Genomic DNA, 15,196 nt, shown 5'->3' on the forward strand with positions numbered 1-15,196 from the left:
TCCGCTTTCATATTCGGCCACCAATAATGTTGTTTGATATCCAGGGTACATCTTATCGGAACCCAGATGGACAGAGTACCTTGTTTTGTGAGCCTCATACATTATCACATCTCGGAATCCACCGAACCTTGGTGTCCAGATCTAGTCCATAAGGTAATAGGCACCGTCTTCTTTGGCCATTAGATTCTTTTCCATTTCGTGCAATGTCTCATTGGCAATGTTCTCTAGCTTCAAGGCCTCCTATTGACCCTCCTTGATTTGTGAGGATAGAGGGGAATGGATGGTCATTGATAACGTCTTTACTCGGCGACCTGAGTACTCCTTTCGGCTTAAGGCATTGGCTACCACATTTGCCTTGCCTGGGTGGTACTTGATTTCACACTTATAATCATTTAATAGGTCGACCCATCTTCGTTGTCTCATGTTCAATTCCTTTTGATTCAGAATGTGATGGAGGCTCTTGTGGTCTGTGAAAATAGTGCACCTTGTACCATATAGGTAGTGCCTCCAAATATTTAAATCAAAGACCAGAACTCCTCGCTCGAGATCTTGAGTGGCGTAGTTTACTTCATGTGTCTTTAGTTGCCTTGATGTGTAAGCTATCACCTTTCCGCGCTGCATAAGCACACATCCTAACCCTTGATTTGAAGCATCGCAGTATACTACGAAGTACTCTGTTCCCTCTAGCAAGGATAGCACTGGGGCACTGCAGAGGACTTGTTTCAGGGTTTGGAAGGCTGCTTCTTGTTTGTCATTCCAATGGAAAGGTACACCTTTCTGGGTGAGAGTGGTGAGAGGCTTGGCAATTTTGGAAAAATTTTGGATGAAGCTTCGGTAATAACCAGCAAGGCCTAAAAAAATTATCGGATTTCGGTTGGGGTTCTTGGGGTTGCCCATCCTCAATAGCCTTGATCTTGGTAGGGTCCACATGTATTTCCTCTTCACTGACTACATGACTAAAAAATTCCACTCTACGAATTTAGAACTCACATTTGGATAACTTTGCGTAAAGCTTCTCTGCTCTCAATGTTCCCAAAACCCGTCATAAGTGCTGGTTGTTATCTTCCTTACTCTTAGAGTAAACGAGTATATCATCGATGAAAACAATTACTAAGTTTTCGAGAAACGGCCGACAGACTCAGTTCATCAGGTCCATAAAGGTTGTGGGTGCATTGGTGAGACCAAAAGGCATGACTACGAATTCGAAATGCCCATAATGGGTTCGGAAAGCAGTCTTTGGGATATCTTCCTCTCGGACTCTTAGTTGGTGATATTCGGATCTCAAATCTATCTTGGAAAAGTAACTGGCTCCTTGGAGCTGATCGAATAGATCATCGGTTTGAGGGACTGGGTATCGATTCTTGACGGTGAGCTTGTTTAATTCTCGATAATCGATGAACATTATGAAAGATCTATCTTTCTATTTAACAAACAGGACCGAAGCTCCCCAAGGTGAAAAGCTCAGCCTGATGAATCCTTTGTCGAGAAGTTTGCTTAGTTAACTAGACAACTCTTGCATCTCGGCAGGAGCTAACCTGTAGGGTGATTTGGCGATTGGAGTGGCTCTAGGTACAAGATCGATTCGGAACTCGACCTGGCGCTCGGGTGGGACTCCCAAAAATTCCTCGGGAAATACGTCAAGAAAGTCATGTACTTCTGGAATATCATTAATGCTTTTTTCCTCCTTCGTTTTATCCACGACATGAGCAAGAAAGGGGTGATTCTTTTTGTGCAAGTACTTTTGTGCTTGGATGCAAGAAATGAGTATGAGTTTTGAGTCGGGTTTATAGGCATAAACTATTAGGGTTTCGTTGTTGGGAAGATGAAGGTGAATGGCCTCTTCGTGACACATAATTTCAACATGGTGGGGGCTTAACCAATCCATACCAACAATCACATCAAAGCTCCTAATATTAACAGGAATCAAATCGATTGGAAGGGAGTGGTTATTTAATGTTAGCGTGCACCTTACATAGATATCATTGGTTGATTCTGTTTTACCATTGGCCATTTTGACCGTAAAAGTTTCGTTCAATTTGTGGGGATTTTGATTTATTAGGTGCTTGAACCAGTGACTCACGAAGCTTCGCTTAACACCACTATCAAATAAAATGCACGCATAAGAGTTGTTGAGGGGAAACGTACCAGTCACCACTATTGGATCTTGCACTGCTTCTCTTTTCCCCATGGTTAGGACCCTTCATGCGTTCTGATTGTTGTTCTTGGGGAAACTGCGTTTAAAAGGGTTGGTTTCACCGTATCCATAACATGCACGACTGGCTCCGACATTGTTGTCGTCGGGCTGCTTGTTTTGTTGTGGAGGCATCTTGCAATATCGGACAGTGTGTCCTTTTCGATTGCAATTGGTGCATTGGAAGTTCTTGCATGCCCCATAGTGGTGATAATTACACTGTCACATTTGGGATTGGAACCCGCATATGACTTTATTGGCGTTGTTGTGGTTAAGGCTAGGGCGGTTAGGGCTGGTGTGGCCGGAGTGGTAGCAGAATGGACTGATACTGTCTGTGGTTTCTTGGATGGACCTGAATTCTATCGCCCTTTATGCTTGTTCTCCCAGTTCTTCTTGTTCCCTCTTTCTTGTTTGCTTTCTCCATCAGTTGCTTTGGTGCTTTTCTTGTCGCTATGATCATAAATCTTCTTGGCTAGGCGCTTTGCACTGTCATAGGTCTTGGGTTTTGAGGCAATCACATTACCTTGAATGGGATGCGTCAACCCCAGATGAATTGTTCGACCTTCTTTTCTTCGGATGTAATCATACCAGGACACAAAAGAGCTACTTCGCTAAACCTCGAAATGTACGCATCAATATCCGAGTTCTGCAGCTTAAGGTTCCACAGTTCTTGCACGAGATTTTGTACCTCCCTTCAGGGACAATACTCAGCGATTCGCATCTCCTTCAATTCTTCCCAAGACAAGGCATTTGCAACAGGGAGTGTCATAGCCGGAATGTGACCATTCCACCATGACAAGGCCTGATCAATGAATATGCAGGCCATAAATTTCACTTTACTCCCTTCCGGACATTTACATATTTCAAATACTGACTCAACCTTTTCGATCCATCGTTTCAGGGCTATGACTCCTCCAGTCTCATTGAAAGTTCAAGGCTTGGTGTTTGTGAAGTCTTTTTAGGTACAGGTTCTTGTGGATCCTTGGTTTGTTCCCTGATTTGTGCTTCCGGCTCCTTGCCCGTTACCTCCGCTGTTGTTTCCGTTGTGAATCTATGCTAGTGCTGCAGTGACCACAGCTGATACTACCACTTGGAATGCGGCTGAGTTTATCTCTGGGGGCGTTGGTGTCGTGTTGTTTCCGCGATTCGGTCTTTGAGGCATCTTTCTGTCATGGAACAGAAGGACAATGAGTATCCAATGTATTTTGTTTCATGATTTCTTAATTATAAAATAGTATCGGTGGTTTGATTGTATATAAGCAAGTGCGTGCATAAAATCAACATGTAATAATAGTAATAGAGCACATAACGGGTAACACATTGTAAAAAAAATATCCGTTTTTTCATTGATAATAGTTTCTTGAGTACATGAAAAAATTTCTTCATAAGGCATACAATACATGAAGTGAAATAAAATCTGACAGATTAATGACTCCATGAGTAATGTGATCACTTAATCATGTAGTCGATAATACATAGGGTGGTGCATAAAGGAAAATCGATACGGTAGCGAGTAAACGGGTACTAGCTACGACGAGTAGGGTCTGGTGGTGTTGACGACGAGGTAGATGTGCCATGAAGTCTAGCCAGGTGGTGCTCGGCATCCTGAAGTTGGGCTTCCAATGCTTCCTGGTGCACTTGGTAGTCCCTGACTACCTCATGTGTCATCCTCTCCGCGCGCTTCACCACAACCCTCATGGTGTAACGCCCGTAGATCCGGGCTAGTCAATTTAGAGATAATAGAGGAAGAAAATGACTTTTGAACAAAAGATTATTTAGAATAAATAATCATAACCAAGTTGTATAATATTCCTCAAGGGTTCCGTACATATAAAGAACACCAAAATACGAGTTATAACGAAGAAGTTATGGCGCGTCGAAGTTTCGCGACGGAACCGGCACGACACCGGGAAGAGTAAATCGTAAATTTACGATAGAGCGATATTTAGCCTTAGCAATCTAAACGAAAGTTGTAGAATACATTAAACCAAGTGCGTCCATAAAAAGAACGCCCAAATCTGACTTCGTATGAGGAAGTTATGATTTTTCGAAGTTTCGGCTTAGCAGTGTACAACCCGAAGTTCGAATATTAGATCGAATGGCTTCTAGCCGACACGACCTAAACGAGAATCGAATATCTCGTTAATAGTAGCATAACAATAAAAAGAAAGACGAAAACGGACGTCGGATGAAGAAGTTATGGATTTTTAACGGACGAATCCTATCTCGACCTCTTAAAAACATAACTTTAAAAATAAAGTCAAGATTAGCCGACGGAGTCTAAAAAAAATTTGTAGAGTACGGTCCAGCCTACACGTGGATATAAAGAACGTCAAAAATGGAGCTCGTATGTGAAAGTTATGGATTTTAGATGATAATTAGTTCGTGGGGTTATCTGTGAGTGACACGTGGCACAATCTGGGTCACACCTTCTTCTCCATGGCTTGGGACAAGATTGAGACACGTGGCAATGAATGCGCTGCGTATGTCTAGGGAACAGGCCGCATTCGCGAACGCACTGCGTTCGCACCAAACTCAGCCTATAAATAGAGGCGAAAATCACTCCCAAAACTCACACTTTTACCCTTCTTTCTCTTTCAATACTCCAAACCTATCCTCCCCAATCCCTAGAAACTTCCAAGTGCTAGAGGCAAGTCCCAGAGTGCCAGAAGGCTCCGAGAAGAAGAGCTTTTTGGCTCAAGAACGCTGCTCCAGCGAAGCCCAGTTTTGCGAAAAACCCGCTGTAAGTGAGCTACGCCTACCCTATTGTTAGTATATCTTATGTTTTAATAAAGTAACGTTATTAGGAACTTATAATAAGTACTTGGGAAATTATTATGGGTTATATATGTATTTTTTAACGCTTATATAACAGTAATAATAGCAAGACTATTAATTAGTCTCGGTGAATATTAGACTAAACTCTAGTGGTAACGATACTAGGTTTTGACAAAGGAAAATTACGTTAAGAGTAATGAAGTGTTGTTTGAGTACTGAGTCACCACCTTTTCAAGTGAGTGCATGGTCCCTTTCATCGTACACATAGATATGAAGTATTTTATATAAATTATGTGCTACGTGTGCATATTACTTGAATACTTGTTGTTTATGCTGGATGAACGATTTTATACATGTTTTAAATGATTTAAAATGTATATGTATTTTATATCTATAAAATAGGTTAGGTAAAACATGGGTAGATTAGAGAGTAGATAAATGATGAGCGATGAAAGATGGGATGAACGATGAGCGATGATATATGAGTGGTAAATTATGGTGAGAAGTGATAACCTAAGCGATGAGCCAAGTGATGACCTAAGCGATGGCCCCGTCATCTAGCAGAGTATGGATGACAACCATGGACTATTCTAGACAGTCCAGTGGAACACTAGCAAGCACGTAACCTGTAGGTGTTGTGAATGATATGTTCACCGGTGTACACTGAAAACCCATTAACATATATTGCGTGTGGACTCTCGAAAACGATACTATCAATAAACGAAATAACCTTAGCAGCAGTGCCCAAAGGACAATACCGGCAGCTGCGCCTCATAGAGAATGTCACAATTATGGCAGCTGTGCCTAAGTGATACAACTAGCAGTTGTGCTTGACAGTTGTGTCATTGACAACGATGGACTTTGTACCTATTCCCTAGGATAATCCTTAGGAATGAATGAATGAGAAATAGTTGATTCTCAGGGTAGATCCTTAAGAGTAAAAAAGATAATGGGGATGGGAAATTGGGTTAACTGTTTGATGATTAAACATAATAATTATATTATTGTGGGTTGAAAACCCTATGTACTCACCAGGTTTCCCAACCTAACCCACTCAATTTATTGATATCATATGTGTTGATATGAAGTCACATTACACTAAGAGATTAAGGAGATATAAATTACTAGTGATAATGAATGTAAGTTGTGTTTATGCTTATGTTTCTTTATTGACGATGACATCCCAAATGTTTTAAAATGAATAAAAATACTTTTCTTCGGAAATGTTTTGATAAACATATTTATCATGTTTTACTGGGAACAAATTCCGCAACATTTTTATTAAAAGAGGTACTCTGATTTTTATAAAGCATAAACAAAAATTGGTCTTTTTTGGCCGAGAAATTGGGGAAGACACACATGGCCACCATTTGGCCAGCGGTTGCCTGTGTCTGCTCGCCAATGTTGTGTGTTCTCCTCACCATCACAAGAAGGGCTCGGTCTGCAGGTCCACCGTGACTTAAGTCGCAATAGTCCCGATTCATACCAAATGGAGGTCGTACTCCTTGTTGATGAATCCATCTCCAGATCTCGTGCGCCCATGGGGGAGCAGGACCATTGGGACCCATCCTATATGGGTCGGGGCACCCTTGCCATATAGGGCGGATTGATAAGTTCGGACTCAGCGTCCGATTCATCTGGACCCTAAAGTTCGGTGGTTACAGGGAGGATGTCATAAATGAAGCCCACAAAACTCAATACTTCATTCACCCAGGTTCAGACAAGATGTATCTGGATCTTAAGAAACTCTATTAGTGGCCAAACATGAAAGCTGAGATAGCTACCTACGTGGGCAAGTGCCTAACTTGCGCCAAGGTCAAGGTAGAATATTAGAGGCCCTTAGGTTTACTCTAACAACCGAAAATACATGATTGGAAGTGGGAAAGAATTACAATGGACTTCATCACCAAATTACCCAAGACCCCCAGTGGTCACGATACTATTTGCGTAATCATTGAAAGACTGACCAAGTCCGCCGACTTCCTGCCAATCAAAGAAACATAGAAAATGGAGAAACTAACTAGAACCTGCATCGAAGAGATAGTACAACTGCACGGTTTCCCATGTCTATGATCTCGGATAGAGATAGTAGATTCACCTTGAGATTCTGGCAGTCACCTCACAAGGATCTTGGAACTAAGTTGGACATCAGTACAACTTATCATCCACAAACCGATGGGGAGAGTGAGAGAACCATTCAAATGCTAGACGACATGTTGAGAGCATGTTTCATCGACTTTGGCAAGTCATGGGATACCCATTTTCCCCTGGTCGAGTTTACATATAACAACAACTATCACACCAGCATCAAGGCTGCCCCATTCGAAGCCCTTTTATGGCCGTAAGTGCATATCCCCTCTATGCAGGGCTAAAGTAAGCGACACACAGTTGGTTAAGGAAAAAGTCCCTGATATCACTCTCACTGGCCAGAAACCATTCGAGAAACCACAGAAAGATCATACAAATCCGAGAATAGTTAAAAGCCTCTAGAGATACACATAAGAGCTACGCTGGCAAGAGATGAAAACACTTGGAATTTCAAGTTGGTGACCGCATTCTGTTGAAGGTCTCACCCTGGAAAGGCATGATATGCTTCTAAAAGCATGGAAAGCTAAATCCAAGAGACATTAGGCTATTCGAGATCCTCACTAGGATCGGCCCCATAGCTTACAAACTTCGTTTATCCCAAGAACTTAACAACGTACACCCAGTCTTCAAGGTGTCAAATCTTAAGAAGTGTCTATCCGAAAAAACTCTTATGATTCCACTCGATAAAATCGAGATAAACGAGAGTCTTAACTTTGTGGAAGAACCAATCAAAATCATGGATAGGGAAGTCAAACGAACGAAACAAAGTTGCATACCGATAGTAAAGGTTCGTTGGAATGTCAAGTGGGGACCTGAATTCACTTGGGAGCAAGAAGACCAGATGCAACAGAAGTACCCTCGTCTTTTTCCTAGTCCATGATTGTATTATATAAAAAGAATTTCGGGACGAAATTTCCTCTAACGGGGGGATGATGTGACAACCCGATACTCTACCAGTCAACAAAAGTCGATTCCATTAAATAAAATTTCAAATCTATTTATTCCGTTAAGTTTTTAAGGGTTAGAAAACCATTTAAGTTATATAAATAAAATTTATATAAGTTTCGGAACCAAAAACACTCGAAAAATCAAGTTTTTCCCTCGAAAAACATCATAACCCGTTCAGTTATGTGTTTTCGGCCGAAAACCCTTGGGCCGAAAACAACTCTCGGTCGAGAACCTATCTCCGGCTAAAAACCCAACGGGTATAAAGGTTTTTCATCCGAAAAATCTTCATTTCTCACTCTTTTCATCCGAAAAATCTTCCATTTTACTCCCACTGATCATCCAAGAACACTCTTATCTTCAAGAAGCAACCTTCAAATCTTCATATTTTTCCTCAAGAACACCAAGAACAACCTTCGTATATTCAAAGGGCCGAAAACACCAGCAAAACGGAAAACTTGATTTCGGCTGAAAACCAAGTCCGACCAAAAACTTATCAGACAGAAAACCTGATTTTCGGATTGAGCTTTGACCGAAAACCCTCCCTTTTCACTTCAAACACCCTCGGTAACTATTCCTAACATAAAAACAAGTGTTTTCTAAGACTTTAAATTAATGGTTTTGCTAATTTAAATACAATTATGTGTTTGATTATCATCAGGATTCCGTTAATCCCGCATACATCAACTCGAGGGTCATCTTTCCAGTCTCGCTGTCCAACACATGCACAAACAACTGTGAGTTCATACCCCTACATTTTCACTGTTTTTAATGTTTTCAGGGGGGAGGATACAAGTAAAACACAATGATTTTTGTTTTTTCATGCTAACGATTTCAACAAATTAAAACTTTTGCAATTGATACAAACCGAGAAACAACTATAGTTTATAAAAATATTTAGATATTTCTATCCCTCTTGTAACATGTTAAGCATAGGGGTAGTTTTCAACATATGACCATAATTGCAAAGTTTTAAGTACAATACATAACATACAATGAAACTATAGTTGATATAGTTTGGGAACATTACAGAACTTTATAGAATTCATTACATGAAACGAGAACATACATTAAAACTATAATAGGTATAGTTTGGGATACAATACATTATTTTACTACTTCGAGAACATTATACAGAAACGAACACATATAAACTATGGTAGATATAGTTTCTGATTTACAATACTATTTTCCGAATACAAGTACGTTAATAAATAATTATTTAAGTATAATTATTTTACTCTACAAGTTATACATACGATTTCGAGTACAAAGGAACACTACAACACTACACGTAAACTAGTTAATATAGGGTTGTGACACACTACTTCAATTGTACGCCCCGGGGTGCAGAACTAAATCCTATCGCAGTATACCCAGAGCCTCTTGGAGGGAGAGCATGATATTTGAGTATATATCTATACGGGACTGACAATCCCACACCTGAACTTGTCACACCCCCAAACCGGAATGACGGAAACGTTCTGGGGTGGCTGACGTCATGCGTAGTATCACAAGAATTGTATCATAGCAAGCATAGTAAACACAACCAGACATTGAATACATATGTGAAAAAGGTTTACAGTGTTTAATACATAGTTTTGTTCTTATCAAAAGTAAAATAGAAAGGTGCGACTCTAACGCTTCGACTTCTCCGAACTCTTGGAAATACCTGTCTACTAATTCCCTGAAAATACAAGCAGTTTTGAAAATATATCAGCATAAAGCTGGTGAGTTCATAAGCATTTAGTTTTGGTGGAAAAGTGTTCTTTGAATCCTTTTGAAAAGTGTTCTTCAAGAAAATCCTATATTTTATAATGAAAAGCGCATTTGAAAAACCCATTCCTTCTATGACTTCCAAATTCATACAAGATATGTACAATCCAAGGAGTCATGAAAGGAATATGAATATCCATTGATTTCATATTAAACAATCTGTTTTTGAGTAGCCGGGTTATCCCGGGAAATTCCTATATTTTCCTTAAAGGTTGATGATTGATTATCCGTTCTAAAATGAGGTGTGCAAGTATCTACCATACTCGAAAAGCAGTTTTCTTTTAAAAACCCTGGTTACACCCAGAGAGGTATATTAGCCTTATTATATAAATAAAAATAAATAAAAGAAAATTGTGATGAACTAAGTTCTGAAGGTATTATTAGTAATACCCTCCAGTAATCTATTGGTTATTACTTTGAGGTTAGTTCATTTGATTCATTATTACAAATGTAAATTCCTTTTATCTAGGTTGTGAGTTTCATGACCATAACTGACTGGATATGGCCCGCAACGTCCGATACCCTTAATGACTTTGTCACCCGCAGACTTGCCGATCCAACTGTAGCTAGCAGTGAGGTGCAGGATTGTCAGTCCCGTATAGATCTATACACAACAGTTACGCTCTCCCTACAAGAGACTCTGGTCATGAGTGCTAGTCCTCCACTCTGTTTTTTTGGTGAATGTTACCAAGGACGTGTCTCAAACATAGCCTAAAAAATTTACAAGTAAAAATACCGAAAATCCTGTTTATGATTTGCATGAATCCTTTATAAAATAATACATTTTACTATATGATTCACAAGGTCATTATTCTAGTTTTGAAAATTGTTTCTACGTGTTGATTTCTTAATCGGTTGGTAAAGCTGTTTTCTATATTAAAAGCATACTGAAAATATAATTATCTTAAACAAAATAATATATTTTGAGCACAAGTTTCCTTGTACATTTGATTGTATTCCCCCCCCCCCCCCCCTAAAAACATGAAAAACTCGGAAAAAGTGTAGGGGTATGAACTCACCTCGGGTGATTTGAATGAAGGATCAACACGAAATGCTGGATGTTCAAGTGAAGCCTTAAACACGCTTTGATCCTAATTAACATGTAATGACACATAATGGAGTCAAATGAAGGTATTTCATCACTAGATGTGATGAAGAACCACTCTAAGAACTTGGGACTACTCGTACTAAGTGTTAGAACCTTATAGGATTGCATAAGGGGAGTGTATGGCCACCTTTAAGGTGTGTGCGGCCATGGGTATGCGGCCCAAGGGGTGTGCGGCCGTACACTCATGATGGAAGGTATTCTTGGGGTGTTTCAAGGTCCATACTTGCAACCCATGGAGTGTTCTTGGTCCAAACTCAACTGTAGTGCAAGTTAGGGGTCCTAGAAGTGTGTTTGTGGTCCTTGAATGGGTGTGTGGTCACACACTTGGGTGTGCTGCCGCACAAGGGTGTGTGCGGTCGTACACCCCACAAAAATGTCCAAAATTGCCATTTCCAAGGTGTAGCAAGGCTATGATCATGTCTAACTCGAGGATGGAAGTCAAACTCTCACTTTGGAAGGCGTTTTAAGAGTGTGCGGCCAACCTTATGAAGGGTTGCGGCCGCACTCCTTCAAGGGGTGAAGAACATGATGAATCTTGATGAATCAAGGCTTATATGAAGTGGTTCTTCAAGTATAACAAGCTAAGGGATGGATTACTCACGTTTTTGAAGCCTTGGGAGGGTTTGCGGTTGAAGAGTTTTGAGAGAAAAGGTGTTGTGTGCTGCCAGGACGTTAAAGGAATGAAAGGAAAGGGGTATGCCCTTTATATAGGGTGGGTATGCTGCCTAGAAAGGAGTGTGCTGCCAGGAGGTGTGTGTGCGGCCGTACACCCATGTGTACGGCCATACACTCCCTCTACGGGTGTGACATATTTCATTCAAACATACCGAAGAAACTCTTATCTTCGAAAAATTGTCATTGCGGTCGTATTTTTGGATTTATAATAAAACTAAGAAACTTAAATTTAATCGAATTGATTGACTTAAAATCCAACTCTAACTTTATTATTATTATTATTATTATTATTATTATTATTATATCGTTTTTACTTCCACCCAGTGTCTAACTATTTTATTTAATATAATGTTATGTTCTTCTAAAAGAAACAAATATACTAACTTCTACCGTCTTAAGACATTTGGCTGTTTGATTATTTTGCTTTATTTGTGGAATTGGTTAAGTTATGCATGCCAACATGAATAAAATAACAAGGAAAGCATCAAAACTAATGCAATGCAATCATGTGCGATACGGATATGAGTTGGTCAACAACGAACTTAAGTTTTTGTTTTGTTTTATTTTATTTTATATTATATTAAGAAAAGTGATGAATATAGAGTAAATTACCTACTGCATTGACAAGATCCCATTTGTTCATACTAAAAGACGATCTTCAAATATTGGGTTCACTTGTACTGCCAAAAGTACAATAGAATTGACTCACAAGAAAGTTGCACTCGTTTATTTGAAGAAATTTATAACTTTTGGCTAGTTTTTTGCTTGTTTGTTTATAAATTTTGTTGATTGTTATCGATTATCTACTATAATAAATGAAGGTTTTTTTGTCACCTATCTTCTTATCATTAATTTGGACACATGATATTTTTTAGAATTTTTAAATTTTTTATTTTTCACTTGTCATTTTATTGTATTTTTCATTTTATTAAATTAAAATTTCACATTTAATATGTAAGGTAATATATATGTAAGAGATTTATTAGAAAGAGGTTATATATGTAATGTATTCAATACATTAAAGCCTCATTAATTTTAATAATTAAAAATTTTTCTTATTTTTCTTATAAATTCAAACTTTTCAAATTGTTAAAATTTCATATTTAATTCTTTTTAAACAAACTCATGTAATACATGAATCTCACACCTAGTATTTATAAATATAATAAGTTATTAGTAATATTATAGAGTTCTATATATTTATTTTAGCAACTGGATTATCTTATGGTTAATGTCATAATAGGGTTTTTAAAATGTTCAAAAAGCCCGCTAAACTAAAAAACGCCACCAGAAAGTAACAAGCTTTTTTTTAAAGGAAAAAACAGTAGTTCGTGACCTTATAGTGTTTTATTATATATTTCAACAGATTTTTTTTTTTTTTTTTTACAAAGTTCGCTACCATATAACATCACTCACATAATATAAAAATAAAATAAATAACCTCGTTCATTAGGGGTGAGCATAATAACCAAAAAACCGAACCATAACCAAATTAACCGATATAACCGAACCATTTTAAAAATCGTTGATTCGGTTTCTAATTTTTGTTAACCAATAACAAACGGTTCGGTTATGGTTTTATAGGTTAACCGAACCATTATTAAACGAACCGCTAACTTTATATTTTAATGCATAAAAAGTATGTATTATATATAAAATAATATAGTCAAACTTATTTATGACCGATTAAATTTCCAAAATATAATTCAGTAATCCTCACTTATCAGGAGAGGAACGTGTAATCAAACTATCAAAGAATGATCACGTAGATTATGCAGACACATATAATTTTCCAATCATGCATTAAGTTAGATTATTGATTAATGTTATAATTTCTAATCGGCTAATTCTATAATTTGTAAACATTATTCACAATTAGTTTAATCTTCACACTCATAATCCTAATCGGAAGCTTCTCACACCGTTAACCCTAATCAAAGATTGTTTTGATTTTATAGTTCTATTCGAAGGTTTTTTTTATTTATAATCAAAACTTCTAGGTAAGTTATGTTTTTAGTTCTTCTTCATTTTATGATATATTAAGAATGTATTTTTTCTAAAAAAAATGCTTTTTTATTTTCTGTTTTTGACTTAATCACATTGAATGTATATGAGTGATTGTTTTATTTTTTTATCCAGATAACACGTAAATAAATGTTTAGCTATTTTATTTTATAGTTTTTGATTTAATTGCATTTAACATGTATGAATGTTTGATTTTATTTTAATGTTAATATCATTTATCAATATATGAAGTTATTAATGTTAATTCTTTTAATTTTTTATACTTTTTATTGAATGTTTTTTTCTTTTGAATGTGATTATGTGTTATCTCACTCTGAGTATCAAATGTACACATTTCATTCTATTACCATAAGCTAGGTTAGAAACATTAGTGCCAATGACTTTTTGTATTCTCTTTTCATTTTTTATTCCAATATACTTTCACTATTTATATTATTTTGAACATTATGGTTAACCAATATTAACCATTAACCAAAACCGTTAACCGACAAAAACCATTAACCATAATCAATATTAACCATACCCAATGGCTACCAAAATATATCAACCAATCATAATGGTTATGGTTCGATTTTGACCAATAACCGAATCAAACCACCCCATACACACCCCTATCGTTTATGTTTCTAGTACTTGTATCCTCTGTTCCAACATCGTTTTTTTTTTCTTTCTTTTTTGTACACAAGTAATCATTGTTTCAAAAACTTCGATCAATTTGTTGGGTGCTTAGACATACCCCAATTTCTCCATTAGAGCCACATGTTTATCTTTTTAGCCACTTTTTAGAAGGGGAAGCTACGCAACAAAACAAAAAATCACATAGTAGCTAGTTTTTGGGTTTTAAGCCACCCGACCCATTTAATAACTTAATTTTCTAGCATTAACATTACACCATACAAAGGATTAAGAAACAATATTGTCAAAAAGAAATATCGTCGTTGGTTGCGAAGTAGCAAATATACGAGTATTTCTGAAGTTCTAAACCTACCATCACAAGCAGTAGAAAACCTCTTCCAAAATTTTTTTACCCTCTCTATGCAACTGTAAGGATGTAAACCAAACCATCCAGTCAGCTGAAGATACAAAAACTGGAGCTACCATGTACCTCCATCTAAGAACGTGACACGTCAAATTCTTAACCATAGGACATGATAAGAACAAGTGAGATGTCAACCAGGAGCGGACACAGAATTTCATAGTAGGGGTTGCACGATAGTAGAAAAAATAAAAAATTTAAAAATTTTCGAAAATTTTTCTACTACGGCCGGAAAATTTAGGGGTTTCCGGTGCCACCCCGGAACCCCTCTAAATCTGCGACTGATGTCAACTGCAAATCCATATCACAAGGCGGGCACAAAAGAGTTGGAATATCCAAACCACACCTATCAAGATTCAATCTTGTGCAATAGAGAAAAGTAAAGAGAATGGCACAGTTGTTTACAAGGAAAACCATTGATTCTTGCTAGGATCTCCGACAAAACCTCGGGAGGTGACAATGATCACTTGTCTTGATGGTTTTACTAGTATAAAATGATGATTACAGAGAGTATTTCAGTAAGAACAAGTGCAAAAGGTTCTTATAGTAAGCTCATTGTAAGTAGAGTGTGTCG

Source organism: Lactuca saligna, chromosome 3 (genome assembly GCF_052625555.1).
Source record: "Lactuca saligna cultivar CGN05327 chromosome 3, ASM5262555v1, whole genome shotgun sequence".
NCBI lineage: Eukaryota > Viridiplantae > Streptophyta > Magnoliopsida > Asterales > Asteraceae > Lactuca > Lactuca saligna.